This window comes from Mobula birostris, chromosome 24 (assembly GCF_030028105.1).
Source record: "Mobula birostris isolate sMobBir1 chromosome 24, sMobBir1.hap1, whole genome shotgun sequence".
Taxonomy (NCBI): domain Eukaryota; kingdom Metazoa; phylum Chordata; class Chondrichthyes; order Myliobatiformes; family Myliobatidae; genus Mobula; species Mobula birostris.
Genome location: NC_092393.1, coordinates 18255335 through 18275615, shown reverse-complemented (window position 1 = coordinate 18275615; position 20281 = coordinate 18255335). Strand labels below are relative to the sequence as shown.

General features: G+C 42.3%; 1 protein-coding gene across 2 annotated transcripts in view; it reads left to right on the top strand.

The window, feature by feature from the left end:
- Positions 1–20281, top strand: part of gas7b (growth arrest-specific 7b) — a 527545-nt gene that overhangs the window by 482176 nt on the left and 25088 nt on the right. The gene's annotated exons all lie outside the window — the stretch shown is intronic.

Genomic DNA, 20281 nt, shown 5'->3' with positions numbered 1-20281 from the left:
CATCCCGAGAAACAAACTTCAACCACCACCCTCTACGTCCTACCTCTGAGCCAATTTTGAATCCACTTCACTAGCTGTCCCTGGATACCATAGGGCCCAACTTTCCCGACCAACCTACCATGTGGGATCTTGGTGAAGGCCTCACTGAAGTCCAAATATTCAGCATTCACTGCCCTACCTTCATCTGCCTTTTGAGGTACTTCAAAAAACCCTAAAAGGTTTGTCAAGCATGATTTTCCATGCACAGAGTTAAGCTAACTGATCCTAATCAGTCTCTCTCTCGCGATCCTGTCCCTCAGAATTCCCTCCACTAACTTCTCCATAACTCTTGTCAGGTTGACTGGCATGTAGTTCCCTTGCTTGTCGTTGCTACCCTTCTTAATGACTGGAACAACATTAGCCTGCTTCCCATCTTGAAGAATTTCACCAATGGCTAACGATGAAGAAATATCTCTGCAAGAGCCTTCACTGTTTCTTCTCTAGCCTCACACAAAATCTAAGGATGCATTCAGTCAGGTCTAGGGGTTTATCCACTTTAATGTACTGTAAGGCTAGAAATACCTCCTCCCTGGCCATATGAACGGCCTCCAAAATATTTTCACTTGTTTCCCTTATCTCTTGAGCAACCACAATTTTCTCCTCAGTTAACGCAGAGTAGAAATTTTCATTAAAAATCACACCACCCCCGGGGCTCAAAACATAGGCAACCCTGCTGATCTCTTAAGGGGTCCTACTCTCTCCATTGCCTCCCTTTCACTCTTAATATATTTATGGAACTTCCTGGGATTTTCCTCAACCTTACCTGCTACCCTCTCTTTAGTCTCCTGATTTCTCTCAAGAGTATTCTTGATCATTTTAATCATCATCAAAGGATTCACTCATCCCTGAACTCCCAAACCCCAATGTATGCTTGCTTTTTCTTGTCCAGCGTCTCATCAGCCAGGTTCCGTAAACTTGCTAGATTTACCTTTCACCCTCGCAGGTATTATGCTGCTGGATACTTGCTATCTTACTCTTAAAAGGCTCATATTTGCCATTTGTTCCAATGCTATCAAACAAGCTCACCCAATTGAACTCTGCTAGATCCTGTTTAATTCCTTCAATATTTGCCCTGCTCCATTTTAGAACCCTGACCTGTGGACCCGACCTTTCCTCTTCCTTCACTATCTTAAATCAGATAGAATTAAGATTACTAGAGCTATGGTCACTAATTGAGAAAAGATCTAACTAAACTTGTTTCTTTTTTCAGATTATGAGAACACTCAGTCTTCTTTTATTGTCATTTAGAAATGCATATATGCATTAAGAAATCATACAATGTTTCTCGGGAGTGATATCACAGAAAACAGGACAAACCAAAGACTAACACTGACAGAACCACATAATTATAGCATATAGTTACAGCAGTGTAAAGCAATACCATAATTTGATGAAGAACAAACCTGGATTTTATGCGTTGTACACTCTATTCATTAGTCTTATAGATGCCTTATGTGATTCTGCTGAGCAGCATTCAGTTCCTGAACATCTACAGTATAATGTTGTAACTTTGCCAATCAGACTGAAAAATCTTCACTGTGATTCACAGGGTCCAAATCAGGAAGTATAAGTTGGAGTGTTTAAATTAATGCAAAACCATTTACTGAAAGTGCAATAAACAGATTAAAAAACCATAAATGTTTGAAGTCTGAAATAAAATCTCTAAATACTAGAAACATTCAGCATCTGCAGAAAGAAAAAGTGGAGTTAATATTTCAGGTCAGAGACCCGTCATCCGAACTGAGAAAGAAGGAAAAGTAAATGAGCCCCAGAGAGTTATGACACAGTAGAAGAGCTTAAAAAGGAAACATTTTGTAATTACCACATGTAATTCTTACTGAGAGGCTGCACTGGTAAAAATTCAAGGCCAGATCTTGTTTGTCTGCAAGGCAAACTTGTTCGGTGATTAAAAATTCACTTAACAATGAGGACGAGATGGTGAAGGTCACATAGCTGCCCTTCTGCTCCGTTTGAATAAAGACAGTCATTATGATTCCAAGTCTGTCTTTCTAACTGATTCTTAAATTTGTATGTTTTTATTGGGGCCAAAATTTTGAGGTTAATACTCAAGCACTTTCTAATATATTTAGTGGATGGAGCCTGCAACTTTTTGCTCTTTGGTCCTTTGACAAGGTTCTAGCAGAGCACATCTCCTGAGGGAGCAGGGGCTATTGCACAGCAATATTCAAATGCCTCCATTACCCAGTGCAAGTGTAGATGCCCAAATTTATTACATTACACTGAGTGGTAAATTTGTTTGTTTTATTGTTGTTGAATCCAAGTTAGTTGACTACCTGATGTGGAGGCAATAATGTGAGGCTGTATTTCACCTTGGCTGCTCTTTTGGGAGAATTAATCATCAAATTTATCAACTTCCACATTATAAATTAAAACGTGTCATCTCAAATGGCTTTAAGACCTAGGAAAATTTAAAATTTGATCTCTGATGATTTCCAGTTGGAAATAGGTCGTGAAAGTTGAAAGTAGGTTGTGAGCCTACTTTCAAAAGACTTGATCGTAGGCATTGTCTGATACTCCTCATTCCCCTTCACGACCCACCCAGCCAACACACTTTTCGTCCCTCTTCCCTCTGAGAGAAGGCTCAGGAGCTTGAAGACTCGTACGGCCAGATTTGGGAACAACTTCTTTCCAACTGTGATAAGACTGCTGAATGGATCCTGACCCAGATCTGGGCCGTATCCTCCAAATATCCGGACCTGCCTCTCGGATTTTTTGCACTACCTTACTTTTCATTTTTCTGTTTTCTATTTATAATTTAAATTTTTAAAATATCTACTATCAATTCGTAATCCAGGGAGTGGGAAGCGCAGAATCAAATATCGCTGTGATGATTGTACTTTCTAGTATCAATTGCTTGGCGGCAATAAAATATACGTTTTCATTGTCTGGTTGTTTTCAAAGTCACATTTAATGCTCATCTCTTCGTGCCATGGGAGGGTGGCAGGGATCTTCTCTCTGAATCACTGCAAGCCTTGTAATAATGATCCTTCTACAATGGTAGTAAGCTTTTGACTCTACCTACCACAGAGGAAAACACACTCCTTTTAAAAAGAATTGTCCAGTGAAAACAGTAGTGGGAAAACATATCCTCCTGGAAATCCTTCCGTTTTGTGCAACAACTCATGGTGTTATTTCGTACAACACCAGAACAAAAGATTTGGAAAAGGAAATGAGTATTCTTTGTTATTTTTCTCTCTATGTGCCCTTATTCATACGTCAATTCCAAAAACATTGTGGGCAACTTCCATCCACCCTATAACAGACTTCCCCTTTGTTCCCCGCACAGGTTCCCCTCAATTCTTCCCCTCATGATAACGTAAAACACATTTGTTTTCTCACTTACGTGGTTCTGGTGCAAGTTCCTTGACCTGAAACATTAACTTGTTTTTTTTTCCTCTCTCTCTCTCTACTTGTCTAATGATACTGTTTTTTTTATTTAAGTTACTTTTGAGAATTGGTGCAAATTCTCTGTTGTTTCCAAATTGTCAGCAAATTTGTCAGATATTGATTTAGAGGAAGTTCATAAATATTCTCCCCAAAGCCACCTAAGGATTTGGAATGGAACATTATAACATAAATTTATAAGTAAAATTTATGTCCATTTCTTAACCCTTGCTGCTGGAAGATTGGTATGATAAATGATTAGTGTACATTTAACTTAAAACTATTATTAGAAAGTAATAAAAGATGTGTAATTCTGAAATGAACAGAAAAGAGCAAAATGGGTTGCAAATTTAAAATGCAAACTTGACAGTTATCTACTTTGGTCTAAAATTTCCTACACCTGTTTAAAACCCTATAGCATCTGGTGTAATGTAGAAGTAGTTTAAGGGTTTGGTGAGTGAGACAGAAAACACTGATTAAGCATATTAACTATTTATTTACAAACAGGAGGAAAAAAAGCTAAATATTTAAGTCTTCCCAAGTTACACAAGCTAGTAAGCTAAATATTCAACAAGCAGATACTTAGCTAAAAGTGCGTATGGAGCATACCTTCCCGAGAGTTCTGTGAAGCATGCCCTGGTGACAAAGGAAAGTGAGTGAGTGACAAAGCCTCCTTGCATGTGCTATTTTACCCCTCGTTGCTCCTGCAACTGGAAATTGGTGAAATGCCAAGCAAGCCAACCAATGCAAAAGGGCGGTGGCAGTTTTTAAACGGACCAGTCAATGACCAACATGGTGGAAGCGACTTTTGACTGGCAAATAAGCCACACCCCCACATAACATCTGGTGATCGTGTGATCTCTGTCTCAGAGGTCAGTGTCAGAACCTCTTTCAAGAGGATGAATCTTTGCAAGGCATCAGGCCCTGATGGTGTACCTGGTAGGGCACTGAAAACCTGTGCCAACCAGCTGGTGGGATTGTTCAAGGACATGTTCAATCTTTCACTGCTGCAGCCAGAGGTTCCCAGCTGCTTCAAGAGGGTGCCAATTATACCAGTGCCCAAGCAGAGCAGGGTGAGCTGCCTCAATAACAATCACCCAGTGGCACTCACATCCACTGTGATCAAGTGCTTTGGGAGGTTGGTCATGGCTACAATCAACTCCTGCTAAGCAAGGACCTGGACCTACTATTGCCACAATAGGTCTTCAGCAGATGTAATCTCACTGGCTTTAAACTTGGCTTTAGATCACTTGAATAATAGTAATATTTATGCCAGGCTATTGCTTGTTGATTACAGCTCAGCGTTCAACACAATCATATCTTCAGTTCTCCTGAAGTCTACAATTAGTTCCTTGACATTGAGTGAGAGGTTGATGTTATTACGCCATTCAGCCAAGTTTTCAGTCTCCCTCCTGTATGTTGATTCTTCACCACCTTTTTGATACAGCCCACAACAGCGGTGTCATCAGCAAACATGTATATGGTGTTTGAGCTGTACTTAGCCACACAGTCATAGGTGTAAAGTGAGTAGAGCAGGGAGCAGAGTACACATTCGTTTTGAGAGGTCGATGGTGTTAAGTGCTGAGCTGTAATCGATAAAGAGCATCCTGATGCATTCATCTTCATTGTCCAGATGTTCCAAGGTTGTGTGAGGAGCCAATGAGATGGGACCTGCTGTAAACCTATTGATTCAGTAGGTGAATTGGAACAGATCCAAGCCGCCAATCAGACTGGAGCTGATAGACTTCAACACCAGCTTCTCAAAACACTTCATCACAGGATGTAATTGCCACTGGGCAATGATTATTGAGACAGGCTGCCATGATCTTCCTGGGCATCAGTACAGTTGAGTCCTGCTTAAAGCAAGTGGGTACCACACACTGCCAGAGTGAGAAGTTGAAGATATCCATGAATACATCAGAACAGGTCTTCAGTGCTGGGTCAGTTACTCCATTCAGACTGGTTGCTTTCCTTTGATTCACTCTCTGAAGGTAGCCCACACGTCATCTTCAGATTCTGAGACCAAAGGATCTTCGGGAGACATGGGAGTGCAAGATGGCTCCTTCCTATTCTGATGGTCAAAGCGAGCATAGAAGGCATTGAGCTCATCCGGAAGCAAAGCTCTGCCATCCCCTATGTCGCAAGATTTAACTTTGTAGGAGGTAGTGCCATTCAAGCCTGCCACAGCTGTCAAGCATCCCTTGCTGATTCCAATCTAGTCCAGAATCTACACTTCGCCTGTGAGATGGCTTTTCGGAGATCATACCTGCACCTCTTGTAGCATTCTTTGATCTCCAGACTTGAATGCCTCTGATCTGGTTCTCAGTAAGTTCTGGATTATATTGTTCATCCAGGGCTTCTCATTGGGGAAAACCCTGAACGGTTTTGTGGAGACACACTCATCCACAGTTGTTTTAATAAAGTCTGTAATGACTACTGTGTAGTCATTCAGGTCCTCAGATGAGTTCTTGAACACGGCCCAGTCCACTGACTCAAGACAATGTTGTAATCATTCCTCTGCCTCCGTTGACCACCGCTTAGTTGCCTTGATCCCTGGAGCCTTGCTTTTTAGGCTCTGTCTGTATGCAGGTAGCAGGAGTACAGTGAAATTATCAGATTTGCCAAAATGCAGTCTCAGGAAGGAATGATAGACGCTCCTTATTGTAGTATAGCAGTGGTCTAGAGTGTTGAGACTTCTGGTGCTACAGGTTACATGCTGGTGATAATTGGGCAGGTTTTTCTTCAGACAGGCCTGGTTAAAGTCACCGACTATAAATTGAAATGTTGGGATGGGCTGTTTATTGCTTGCGGACATCGTGCTGATTTGCAAGTGCTTGCTTATAATTGACCACTGGTGGTATGTGAACTGCAGTCGGGATCACGCATGAGAACTCCCGAGGCAAATGGAATAGTTTACATTTAATCACCAGGTGTTCTAAGTCGGGCACAAGAAGTCAACGTAACCCCAATGTGAATAGGCACAACTCAAGCACCATCTATAAATTTGCTGACAACACTGTTGTGAGGAGAATTTCAAATCGTGATGTAGAGGCAGTAACGACCTTGCACTTGATGTCAGTATTTTCCAAAAGCAGATTATGGACTTCAGGAAGGGTTAAGTTGAGGAAACACACATTAGCCGCTCATGGTGGGATGAGAAGTGTAAAGGGTAAGCAGTTTCAAGACCCTGGTGTCAACATCTCTGAGGACCTACCCTGGGCCCAACATATTGATACAATTACAAAGAAGGCACAACCTAGGCTATATGTCAATAGGAGCTTGAGGAGAATTAATATGTCACCAAAGACTTTGGCAAATTTCTACGAAGTACCGTAGAGAGCCTTCTAGCTTGTTGCGTCACTGTATGGAAGGGCTGCTGCACAGAATGAGGAAAAGCTGCAGAGAATTGTAAACTCAGCCAACTTCATCATGGGCACTAGCCTCCCCAGCATCCAGGACATCTTCAAAAGACAATGCCTCAAAATGGCGGCATCCAGCATTAAGGACCCCTGTTGCCCAGGACCTGCCCCTGTCTCATTGCTACCATCAAGGAGGAGGTACAGGAGACTGAACAGCTTCTTCCCCTTTGCCATCAGATTTCTTAATGGGCAATGAGCCCCTGAACACTACCTCAGTATTTTCCTCTCTCTTTTTGCTCTTATTTAATTAAATTTTCATTTTATATATGTATTTCTTATTGTAACTTGCAGTTTTTATTTTGTATTTCATTGCACTGCTGCTGCAAAGCAACAAACTTCAAGGCATATGCCAATGATACTAAATCTGATTCTGATTCCGAAATGACAAAGTATGTAATTGTGAAGATAGTTTGCCTGAAAATTTCCCACCTGGTAAATTCTTGATCATGTTTGTGCCTTTGGGAGAGAGAAGGTGAAATGCCAAGTGGAACTCAGAGGTAAACTAAAATGAGTGAAAACAACCTATGGTGCAGACTCCACTATTACCTAACAGATTGTGGGTATTGCTCTGGGGGCTGATCATTTAATTTTTCCTTTCCCGTACTTTTCCCGATCACCTACTTTTATCTCTGCTGCCCCAGCTCTTGTCTTTTAGGTTGTCAGATCATGTCTGTACCTCCCCCAACTCTACCTTTTTTTTTGTACTTATCCTTTCTTCATCTTGTCTGTTCCTTCTTAATGCTTTTTGTCATTTCTTCACCCTCACCCCAGCTGTCTGAATTGCAGAAGATGGAGTTCTTCGTCTGCTCAGTTGCTAAGGAGATGCTGGAATCCTCCAAGGGAGAGGAGTCTTTTGATGTGGGTGCACTATAAACTACTAATAGTAGCAGAATTCTTCCTTAACATTATTGCCTGATAATCACTTGCTATTTGTGCAGACATTAGGTACAGGTGTAATCAGGCCCCGGTGATGTCCTTGGAAATGAATGAGGAATTGATTACCTCAATTTATTCGTTTGTGTACATAAGGGAGAAGAGCACTTTATCTAGCAATATCATGAGCAAAGATTAGCATCAATGGCATGATAGGAAAACGGAAGAGTTTTTATTATTTTTAAAGCAATTAATTGTTGTTTGCAACATTCTGTTGTCATCATGGTATAGAACAGGCATGTAAACAGATAGCTGTATTTGTGATATAAATCATTAAACGCTGTGGTTCTGATTTGTTTATCTGCAAGACATTAAATCCACACTGCCATCTAGTGTGAACTAAGACAATAGCATAACCCTGCTACTTTTGAGCTCTCTGGCTGTCTCCTCCATTTCTTCCCAGTCCAGACAAAGAGCTTTGACCCGAAATGTCAACTCTCCATTTCTTCCATAGGTGTTGCATGACACGAGGCAAAGGTAGAGATGGCAGCCAGTGCCTTTTTTCCCAGGGTGGCAGCAGTTAATACAAGAGGATATATTTTTGAGGTGGCTGGTGGATGCATGAAAAACACTGCCAGGGGTTATTTTAGAGGTAGTTACATTAGGGGCATTTAAGAGACTTAGACAGGCACGTCGATGAATGAAAGAAGGAGGGCTATGTGGTTAGATTGATCTTGGAGTAGGTTAAAACATCGGCACAACATCGTCGGCGAAAGGCCTGTACAGTATTGCACTGATCTACAGTATATTGTTTGATCTGCTGAGTCCCTCCAGCTCAATTGTGTGTTGCTCCAGATATCCAGCATTTGCCATCTCTTGTGTCTCCATTTTTGGAAGCAACATGATCTGTGCATTGACAATTATAATCATTCAAGATCAGTGTAAATGTTTCCTGACCTTGTTGAGCCAAAATGACTGTAGTCTTGATAATTGAGCTTTATGGATATGAAGCCAGAAGTTTTCTTGCCTGAACCCTATCATTTTTAGCATTTATTTCACACTCAGAAGATTTGCATCTTGTGGTACAACCCTGTGAGGCCATAGTGTTACTTATTTTACTTCCAGGAAAGTGACATCATCTGAGTTGAGTAAAACAATATTCAATATACACATGAATTCTTTTCAGCTACTGGTTGGCACAGTTCAAAGTAAATTTAATTTCAAAGTACAGGTCTGTCACCATATATAACCCTGAGATTTATTTTCTTGTGGGCATTCACAGTAAATACAAAAAGCACAATAGAATCAAGGAAAGACTGCACCCAACAGGACAGACAACAACCAATGTTTCAAAAAACTACAAACTGCAAATGCAAAAAAAAAAGGAAAAAAAATAACAGGAAGAATAGCTAAAGTGTTCTTTTGCCATAATATCTTGGTCCAAAATGATCTGGAAAATTTACAAAGATACATAAGAACTGAAATGACAAATTTTGGAAAACACTATGTATACTCGTCCGCACTTAGATTAAGGAGCAGATCAAACTAGCAGGGACAGAAGGAAGAAGAGGAATCACAGACATAAAAAATTTACACAACAGCAGATAAAACTTCTAAGGATATATTTTCATCCACAAAAACAGGATTCAGCAATCCACACGAGCATATGCCATTCTGATAAATGGTACACATCACTAAACCTAAATGAAAGCACAGCCCAGAAAAATGAAAAAATTTATCACTATTGAAGAAAAAGTTAACGAACGGAAGAGCACGACCCTCCATGGAAGACATCCTCATAATCTGAACAGACTAGGTGTCAACAAGGAAGTAACAGATGCCTGGCTCAGAGTTGGAGATCTCTTCCCAGAAACAGAAGAATTCCTTTGGGAGTACAGGACCAGGTGGTTAACACAAAAAAAAAAGAAAAATAAATAACGAAAGACAGAAAAATTTAAGATGATAATTGCAGAATGTGCCAGGAGAAACCAGAAACAATCCAAGGCATTAAAGGATCCTGCAGCAGTTTAACTCAATCTGATTGGATAGAAGGCACAATGAAGTGGCAAACATCATTCACTAAAATCTTGCTTTAAAATATAAACTCATAAAAGACACCATATCTTACTATAAATACAAGCCTGATCCAATTTTAGAGTCACAGTCCTACAAGTTATATTATGACTGATCCATTATTATGAATAGGATAATCCATAACAACTGTCCGGATATAATATTATAGGATAAACAAGCAAACAGAACTTACTAAATAGATATAGCCCTTCCAAGCATACATAACGTACAGAAACCAATAAGCAGAAAACACCAGAAATATGCTGAATTAAAATAGGAAAATGAAAAACTATGGAGCAAGAGCAGGGTATGTATTGTCCCAATAGCAATTTCTATAACTGGTGTCATCCCGAAGTCACTACACAATAGCATTAAACAATTAGATCTACATAGTAATATTTTTGTACATTTCTAGATAGCCACAAAATTCCAGAGGGGTAATAACTGTTCTTGAACCTGGTAGTATGGGTCCTGAGGCTCCTGTACTTCTTTCCCAATGGCAGCAGTAGGAAGAGAACATGGATGGTGGACGTCCTTGAGCTTTCCTGTGAGTATAGATGTACTCAGGGGTGGGGAGGGACTTGCCTGTGAAGGACTGAGCTGTAACCACTATTCTTTGTAAGCTTTTCCATACAAGGGCATTGGTATTTCCATACCAGCCCATGATGCAATTAGTTAAGATAATCTTCATCACATATCTGTAGAAGTTTGTCAGAGTTTTAGTTAACAAGCTGAATATTTGGAGGCTTATAAGAAAGTAGGGGCGCTGCTGTGCTTTCTTTTTAATGCCACTGGACCCAGGAATATTCTTCTGAAATGCCAACACCGAGGGATTTAAAGTTGCTGATCCTCTCCACCTCTGATCCCCCAATGAGGACTGGCTCATGGACCTCTGGTTTCCTGCTGAAGTCAGTAATCATCTCCTTGGTCTTGCTGACTTTGAGTGAGAGGTTGTTGTTTTGGCTCCACTCAGCCAGATTTTCAAGCTCTCTCCTGTATTCTGATTCATCACCACCTTTGATTCAGTCAACAACACTGGTGTCGTCGGCAAACCTAAATAAGGCCCTGTAGCTGTGCTTAGTCTCACAGCCATAAGAAAAAAGCAAATAGAGCGGTGGACTAACACACTGCCTTGTGGTGCACCTGTGCTGATGGAGATTGTGGAGGAAATGTTGTTGCCAATCCAAACTGGCTGGCATTGGCAAGCGAGGAAAATGAGGATGCAGTTGTACAGAGAGGAATTGAGGCCAAAGACTTGGAATTGAAGCTTATTGATTAGTTTTTAGAGGATGATAGTATTGAACGCCAAGCTGTAATCAATGAAGAGCATTCTGATGTAAGCGTCTTTACTGTCCAGGTGTTCCAGGATTGAGTGAAGAGCTAATACTGTTGATCCATTTTGACTGTAAGCAAATTAGAGTGGATCCAGGTCACTTCTCGGATAGAGGCTGCTCTGCTTCATCACCTGCAGGATTTCTAGAATTTGTTCCAGTTGGTGCTTGATCAATGGATCAATTCTTATTTCCATTGGCAGCACCCAACAATTTCTGCAGGACTGATGCCTCTCCTCATTGCCTTATCCCCCTTCCTCTACCTAAATTTATTGAGGGCTGGTATTGAGATATTGGTATGGAGAAGTTGTAACTGGGTATTCTTAATATACAGCAAGAAAAGTGTTTTGTGTTATTGTGCATGAAATTCCTTCACTTGAAGTTGGAAGAAAAGTATAACAGAAATCCCCTTCTCATTCTCCCTATCCCTCTATACCCTAAGTTGAGCCTTGTGTATACTTGTGACTGCCAGGGGTCAGTGTGCTAATGAGCTGATTAGGCATGACTTCTGTTGATTGGCAGGTCAAACCTTCTCTGAATTCTGATGCGGCAGTCTACTGGGATACAGTCTCACTGGGTCCCCACCCAGCCTTGGATCACCTGGACAATAACAATACCTATTGTTGATAGACTACAACTCAGCATTCAACGCAATCATACCCTCATTTCTAATTTTCAACCAAAACCTGGGCCTCTGTACCTCCCCCTGCAACTAGATCTTTGACTTCTTCACAGGAAGACCACGGTCTGTGCAGTTCAGAAATACCATCCCTCTCGCTGACAGTCAACACTGGTGCACCTCAAGGGTTCATGCTTAGCCCACTGCTCTACTCCCTGTACACCCACGACTGTGTGGCTAGGCCCAGTTCAAATGCCATCTATAAATTTGCCGACAGTGCAACTATTATTGGCAGAAACTCAGATGGTGATGAGGAAGCATTCAGGAGTGAGATAGATCAGTTGAGTGAGTGGTGTCGCGAAATCAATCTTGCACTCAAAGTCAGTCAGTAAGACCAAGGATTTGACTGTAGACTTCAGAAAGGGGAAATTGAGGGAATACATACCAGTCCTCATCAAGGGATCAGAAGTGGAAAGGATGAGGAGTTTCTAGTTCCTGAGTGTCAACATCTCTGAGGATCTATCCTGTACTCAATATATTGATGCAATTACAAGGAAGGCACAGCAGTGACTGTATTTCATTAAGAGTTCGAGGAGACTTGGTATGTCAACAACGATACTTGCAAATTTCTACAGATGTACGGTGGAGAGCACTGTAACTCATTGCATTGCCATTTGGCATGGAGGCTCCAATGCACAGCGTCAGAAAAAGCTGCAGAAAGTTGTAAATTCAGTCAGTTCCATTATGGGCACTAGCCTTCCCAGGATCTAGGACACCTTCAAAAGGCGATGCCTCAAAAAGGCAGCATCCATCACTAAGGACCCCAAACACTCAGGACATGCCTATTTCTCATTGCTACCATCACGGAGGAGGTACAGAAACATGAAGACACACACTCAACGTTTCAGGAACAGCATCCCCTCCACCATCAGATTTCTGACTGGAGAATGATATTTTTTCCCTCTTTGCCGGCAATATTAAACCAGATTCTGATCCTGATTCAACTTTTGCTGTGGTCCAACTGCTGATGCTGATCCCTGACTGCAGCACCTTGCCCAAGTGGATGAGAACCCAGCCATGAAGATCACTGAGATACCGCACAATTTCTATGATTGTGGGACAGAATGTCTCCTGTGCCAGCAGCCTGCACAATTCCCCAGCTTGACGTCTGTCAGAATCAGTTTTTTTTTTATCACTGTCTTTTCTGACATGAAATTTGTTGTGGCTGAGGTACAGTGGAAAGCTAGAAACTTACTATAAACTACAAAATCAGTAAAAGCGCAAAATATTCTACAGGTGTTACTCCATTTTAAACTGGAACTGACTGGGATTTCTGTGGAGCTAAATATAGGTGCCTCTTTGTTCTTGTTTTCACCTACTTACCTCAAGTTCCTAAGTAACCACTAATCTCTGTTCTCACTCTAACACTGGTATTTTTAAATTACATTCAGTTATTTTTAAATTACATTCCGTTATTTCACAATGTGGCAAGTTATCTCTTTTTGTGCTCTTAAGTTGCTATGATTCTAATTTTAAAATATTTAATGCATACAAGTACGTTAAGATACCATTTAATTATCATAGTGCATGATTTTGTTAATGACATAACTGACTCTACATTGACAAACTCTCTATCATCACCGCCTCTCTCAATCCCTCTTCTGTTGCTGAGTCCTTACCCAGTTGTGCATTGTGTAGTTTTGGATGAGAAGTTTCTTGCAGCAAAATACTGGGAAGAGCAAAGCCACTGGCCAAGAATTTGTGTAGTAAGCATTATTTTTTAATGTATTTCTTTGAATTTTAGAAATCTGATTGTCTGCCTTGTGAGCTGGTAGTGTCTCTCTGTTTTTTTAATCCAAGTCCTGCACATGTGTACGAAGGGCAGACACCCAGACAATACAGGGCATGCGTTGTGCTGTTAAATGGTGTACCATGTTTTCTTTGACATCACTTGCACAAACATATGTATGTATGAGGCCTATGAGGCCTCTACTGGAAGTGGAACTCAACCCAAGGATACAATTTTATTACTTAAGGGCAATACCCCAGATAGCTCCGTGCTTGAGGAGTCTTGTATCATCCATTTCCCTCCACATAGGTTAGTCCTTCCATATTTCTTTGTTGTGACTGCTCCCATTACCACCCTGAACTGCTGATGTTAATGATCCAACTGACAGCTATCACAGTTCCCCCATAGAATGAGAGGGCTTTGAAGGAGGGTGTCTCTGTATACCAGTTGAACTCTACCAAGTATGGGGTGCATTGCAAGAGGTGCTTTAATGTACGTTTCCCATTTGATAGGGTTTCTGCATCATTGGTTTCATGTGCCCTGTCATTCATTCCATCCCCCAGTTATCAAATTCATCTGTGTTTGTGTCAGGTTTTTGTAACTTTGAAGCTGCATTTGAAGGGTTTCTTACACAGAACCATACGTCCCACCATTAACAGAGCCCACTTCCAACACCACAGTCATGGTAAATCTCATCTACAGCTTTTGTTACCTTCAGCCTTAGCAACACCAGAATAGTTTTGGACAACCTCTGGGTTCCAGCATACATAATCTTAAGCACTGTAAACTGCTAATACAAGGGATTGCACATGTGGAATCTGGAGCAATACAGAGAGAACTGAAGGAACTCAGCATGTAAGGCCACATTTACTGATGGAAATGGACATTTGAAATCCTGGCCAAAGAACCTTCATCTTGACCTGAAATGTTGACTTTCCACTTTACTCCATTGATGCTGCATGACCCAACAAGTTCTTCAGCTCTCTGTGTGAGAGCTCTGTCTTCTGGCTGTTGGTGTGCAAACTGCATCTTAACTTGTACATGTCTCCATTCACCCAGTATTCCTTTGACTTGTGTGGTTGGACTAGAAGTCTGCTGACCAGTTTGGATGTTGGGCAGGTAGTGTTGTTGCTGAGGCATGGCTGAATGCCTCAAGTATACAATGTTTTAGCCTCTTCATCAAGTCCATTGGCTGAGACCTATCTTGCTGAGATTTATATGCATGAAAATTGAAAGGGAAAAGGGAATGTTATTTTGTTTTACTTTAATATTTTCCAAAAATTCTATTGGTTTTAACTGCTTTTACTTTTTAAAACTTTTTATTTCAATAAGTTTTTAAATGTCCTTGACATTCAGAATTTGTTAAGAGCTTTATAATCGGAAGCAAAGAGATGGCAAGAGGGGAAAGATTTAATAGTGAATTGAGGAACCATTTTTCACAGAGAAGGTGGCAGGTACATGGAATGTGCTGCCAGAGGAAGTGGTAGTAGAGAATATAATTATAATGTTTAAAAGATATTCAGGCAATACATGGGTAGGGATGGTTTAGAGCAGGGGATCCCAACTTGTTTTATTGGATTCGAAGAAGGAGTCTGAGAGTCTGAGTGGGAGTGCCGAGAAAGACATTTTTGAAATTTTCGTTATTTTTTTTCTCCAACGGCGTTCTGAGAGGCGGGACTGCGCAGGCGTGTGACGTCGGGCTGTGCAGCGCGGCAGATTTAAAAGGAACAGAGCCTCATAGAGCGGGCAGCGGAGTTTGCGGGCTGCGGAGTGAGCTGGGAGCAGAGTGAAGACTTAAGGGCTTCGGCTCAATTGGCTTAGGCGGAAACAGGCGAGGCGAGGGAGGTTTGGCATTCATTTTCTGTTGTTATTTGAGGAGAGGGGCAGTATGAGTGTGAGGGCAGTTTGCTGTTCTCGGTGTTGGATGTGGGAGGCCCTGGAGTCTACAAGCCTCCCGGACGTCTACATCTGCGCCAAGTGCATCGAGATGCAGCTCCTAAGGGACCGCGTTACGGAACTGGAGCTGCAGCTCGATGACCTTCATCTGGTCAGGGAGAGTGAGGAGGTGATAGAGAGGAGTTGCAGGCAGGTGGTCACGCCGGGGCCATGGGAGGCAGACAAGTGGGTCACGGTTAGGAGGGGGAAGGGGAAAAGTCAGGTAATAGGGAGTACCCCGGTGGCTGTGCCCCTTAACAACAGGTACTCCTGTTTGAGTACTGTTGGGGGGGACAGCTTACTCGGGGGAAGCGACAGTGGCCGTGCCTCCGGCACAGAGACCGGCCCTGTAGCTCAGAAGGGTAGGGCAAGGAAGAGGAGGGCAGTTGTGATAGGGGACTCAATAGTAAGGGGGTCAGATAGGTGATTCTGTGGACGCAGTCCAGAGACCCGGATGGTAGTTTGCCTCCCTGGTGCCAGGGTCCGGGATATTTCTGATCGTGTCCAAGATATCCTGAAGTGGGAGGGTGAGGAGCCAGAGGTCGTGGTACATATAGGTACCAATGACATAGGTAGGAAAAGGGATGAGGTCCTGAAAGGAGAATATAGGGAGCTAGGAAGGGAGTTGAGAAAAAGGACCGCAAAGGTAGTAATCTCGGGATTACTGCCTGTGCCACGCGACAGTGAGAGTAGGAATGCGATGAGGTGGAGGATAAATGCGTGGCTGAGGGATTGGAGCAGGGGGCAGGGATTCAAGTTTTTGGATCATTGGGACCTCTTTTGGCGCAGGCGTGACCTGTACAAAAAGGACGGGTTGCACTTGAATCCTAGGGGGACCAATATCCTGGCAGGGAGATTAGCGAGGGCTACTGAGGTGACTTTAAACTAGAATGGTTGGGGGGTGGGAATCAAATTAAAGAGGCTAGGCGTGAGGAGGTTAGTTCACTACAGGGGGATGGGAACCAGTGCAGAGAGGCAGAGGGGTGTAAAGTGAGGGTAGAAACAAAAAGTACTATGGAGAAAAGTAAAAGTGGCAGGCCGACAAATCCAGGGCAAGCATTAAAAAGGGCCACTTTTCAGCATAATTGTATAAGGGCTAAGAGAGTTGTAAAAGAGCGCCTGAAGGCTTTGTGTGTCAATGCAAGGAGCATTCGTAATAAGGTGGATGAATTGAAAGTGCAGATTGTTATTAATGATTATGATATAGTTGGGATCACAGAGACATGGCTCCAGGGTGACCAGGGATGGGAGCTCAACGTTCAGGGATATTCAATATTCAGGAGGGATAGACATGAAGGAAGGGGAGGTGGGGTGGCGTTGCTGGTTAAAGAAGAGATTAACGCAATAGAAAGGAAGGACATAAGCCGGGAAGATGTGGAATCGACATGGGTAGAGCTGCGTAACACTAAGGGGCAGAAGACGCTGGTGGGAGTTGTGTACAGGCCACCTAACAGTAATAGTGAGGTCGGAGATGGTATTAAACAGGAAATTAGAAATGTGTGCGATAAAGGAACAGCAGTTATAATGGGTGACTTCAATCTACATGTAGATTGGGTGAACCAAATTGGTAAAGGTGCTGAGGAAGAGGATTTCTTGGAATGTATGCGGGATGGTTTTTTGAACCAACATGTCGAGGAACCGACTAGAGAGCAGGCTATTCTGGACTGGGTTTTGAGCAATGAGGAAGGGTAAATTAGCAATTTTGTCGTGAGAGGCCCCTTGGGTAAGAGTGACCATAATATGGTGGAATTCTTCATTAAGATGGAGAGTGACATAGTTAATTCAGAAACAAAGGTTCTGAACTTAAAGAGGGGTAACTTTGAAGGTATGAGACGTGAATTAGCTAAGATAGACTGGCAAATGACACTTAAAGGATTGACGGTGGATATGCAATGGCAAGCATTTAAAGGTTGCATGGATGAACTGCAACAAATGTTCATCCCAGTTTGGCAAAAGAATAAATCAAGGAAGGTAGTGCACCCGTGGCTGACAAGAGAAATTAGGGATAGTATCAATTCCAAAGAAGCAGCATACAAGTTAGCTAGAGAAAGTGGCTCACCTGAGGACTGGGAGAAATTCAGAGTTCAGCAGAGGAGGACAAAGGGCTTAATTAGGAAGGGGAAAAAAGATTATGAGAGAAAACTGGCAGGCAACATAAAAACGGACTGTAAAAGCTTTTATAGATATGTAAAAAGGAAAAGACTGGTAAAGACAAATGTAGGTCCCCTGCAGGCAGAAACAGGTGAATTGATTATGGGGAGCAAGGACATGGCAGACCAATTGAATAATTACTTTGGTTCTGTCTTCACTAAGGAGGACATAAATAATCTTCCAGAAATAGTAGGGGACAGAGGGTCCAGTGAGATGGAGGAACTGAGCGAAATACATGTTAGTAGGGAAGTGGTGTTAGGTAAATTGAAGGGATTGAAGGCAGATAAATCCCCAGGGCCAGATGGTCTGCATCCCAGGGTGCTTAAGGAAGTAGCCCAAGAAATAGTGGATGCATTAGTGATAATTTTTCAAAACTCATTAGATTCTGGACTAGTTCCTGAGGATTGGAGGGTGGCTAATGTAACTCCACTATTTAAAAAAGGAGGGAGAGAGAAACCGGGGAATTATAGACCGGTTAGCCTAACGTCGGTGGTGGGGAAACTGCTGGAGTCAGTTATCAAGGATGTGATAACAGCACACTTGGAAAGCGGTGAAATGATCGGACAAAGTCAGCATGGATTTGTGAAAGGAAAATCATGTCTGACGAATCTCATAGAATTTTTTGAGGATGTAACTAGTAGAGTGGATAGGGGAGAACCAGTGGATGTGGTATATTTGGATTTTCAGAAGGCTTTTGACAAGGTCCCACACAGGAGATTAGTGTGCAAACTTAAAGCACACGGTATTGGGGGTAAGGTACTGGTGTGGGTGGAGAGTTGGTTAGCAGACAGGAAGCAAAGAGTGGGAATAAACGGGACCTTTTCAGAATGGCAGGCGGTGACTAGTGGGGTACCGCAAGGCTCAGTGCTGGGACCCCAGTTGTTTACAATATATATTAATGACTTGGATGAGGGAATTAAATGCAGCATCTCCAAGTTTGCGGATGACACGAAGCTGGGTGGCAGTGTTAGCTGTGAGGAGGATGCTAAGAGGATGCAGGGTGACTTGGATAGGTTGGGTGAGTGGGCAAATTCATGGCAGATGCAATTTAATGTGGATAAATGTGAAGTTATCCACTTTGGTGGCAAAAATAGGAAAACAGATATTATCTGAATGGTGGCCGATTAGGAAAAGGGGAGGTGCAACGTGACCTGGGTGTCATTATACACCAGTCATTGAAAGTGGGCATGCAGGTACAGCAGGCGGTGAAAAAGGCGAATGGTATGCTGGCATTTATAGCGAGAGGATTTGAGTACAGGAGCAGGGAGGTACTACTGCAGTTGTACAAGGCCTTGGTGAGACCACACCTGGAGTATTGTGTGCAGTTTTGGTCCCCTAATCTGAGGAAAGACATCCTTGCCATAGAGGGAGTACAAAGAAGGTTCACCAGATTGATTCCTGGGATGGCAGGACTTTCATATGAAGAAAGAATGGATGAACTGGGCTTGTACTCATTGGAATTTAGAAGATTGAGGGGGGATCTGATTGAAACGTGTAAGATCCTAAAGGGATTGGACAGGCTAGATGCAGGAAGATTGTTCCCGATGTTGGGGAAGTCCAGAACGAGGGGTCACAGTTTGAGGATAGAGGGGAAGCCTTTTAGGACCGAGATTAGGAAAAACTTCCTCACACAGAGAGTGGTAAATCTGTGGAATTCTCTGCCACAGGAAACAGTTGAGGCCAGTTCATTGGCTATATTTAAGAGGGAGTTAGATATGGCCCTTGTGGCTACGGGGGTCAGGGGGTATGGAGGGAAGGCTGGGGCGGTGTTCTGAGTTGGATGATCAGCCATGATCATAATAAATGGCGGTGCAGGCTCGAAGGGCCGAATGGCCTACTCCTGCACCTATTTTCTATGTTTCTATGTTTACCGTTAACTGAGGGATTTGGGAACCCTTGGTTTAGAGTGATATGCTCCAAACATGATGGAGTGGGACCAGCTTAAAGTAGACAGCTTTATTGGCATGGATGAATTGGACCAAATGATCTCTGTTCTTGTGCTGTGTAGCTCTTTCGCAGACTTGCCTTGTGCTTTTGGGGGTCGGGGTAGAGGGAAGTCTTTATATTGTGCTAACTGAAGACAAGTGACCTACTAGTCTCAAGTCCGATATGATGACAGATGACTCTGCCGATTCCACCTGGTGGGTAGAGTCCAACACAATTGGCCCATTACACAGGACAACAAATTTTCCCAAAAGTATTGCTTCCTCAGAATTTTTTTTTTATTTATGATAGACCACTTGAAGCTGAACACAAATATAATTTCAGACTACTTGTATCATGTAGGAATTTGGAGAAAAACAACTCTTATTGAATATAATGCGTTTAATTGGATAATGATGCTACACTTTGCAGTATTTCAACTAAGCTAAAAATGATACTGATTTTAGTTTGTGCTTAATGTCTGAGGCTTCTCTCTTAGTGTCCAACAATAATCAAACAGCACCGATGGAATCCAGTTGTCCTAATACTGGTTCCCCATGACTGCAATGCCCTGGTGAAATCATTCTCCATGCTCGTTCACTGACAGTGCCAGGATTTGCACAGAAGAAGTCTCAATGGCATTGCAGAAATTAATCTTTAGTGACATGTTGCACTTCATAGTTTTGTATGCTTGAAGCATGTTGTCAACCAGCTGCATGTAGTT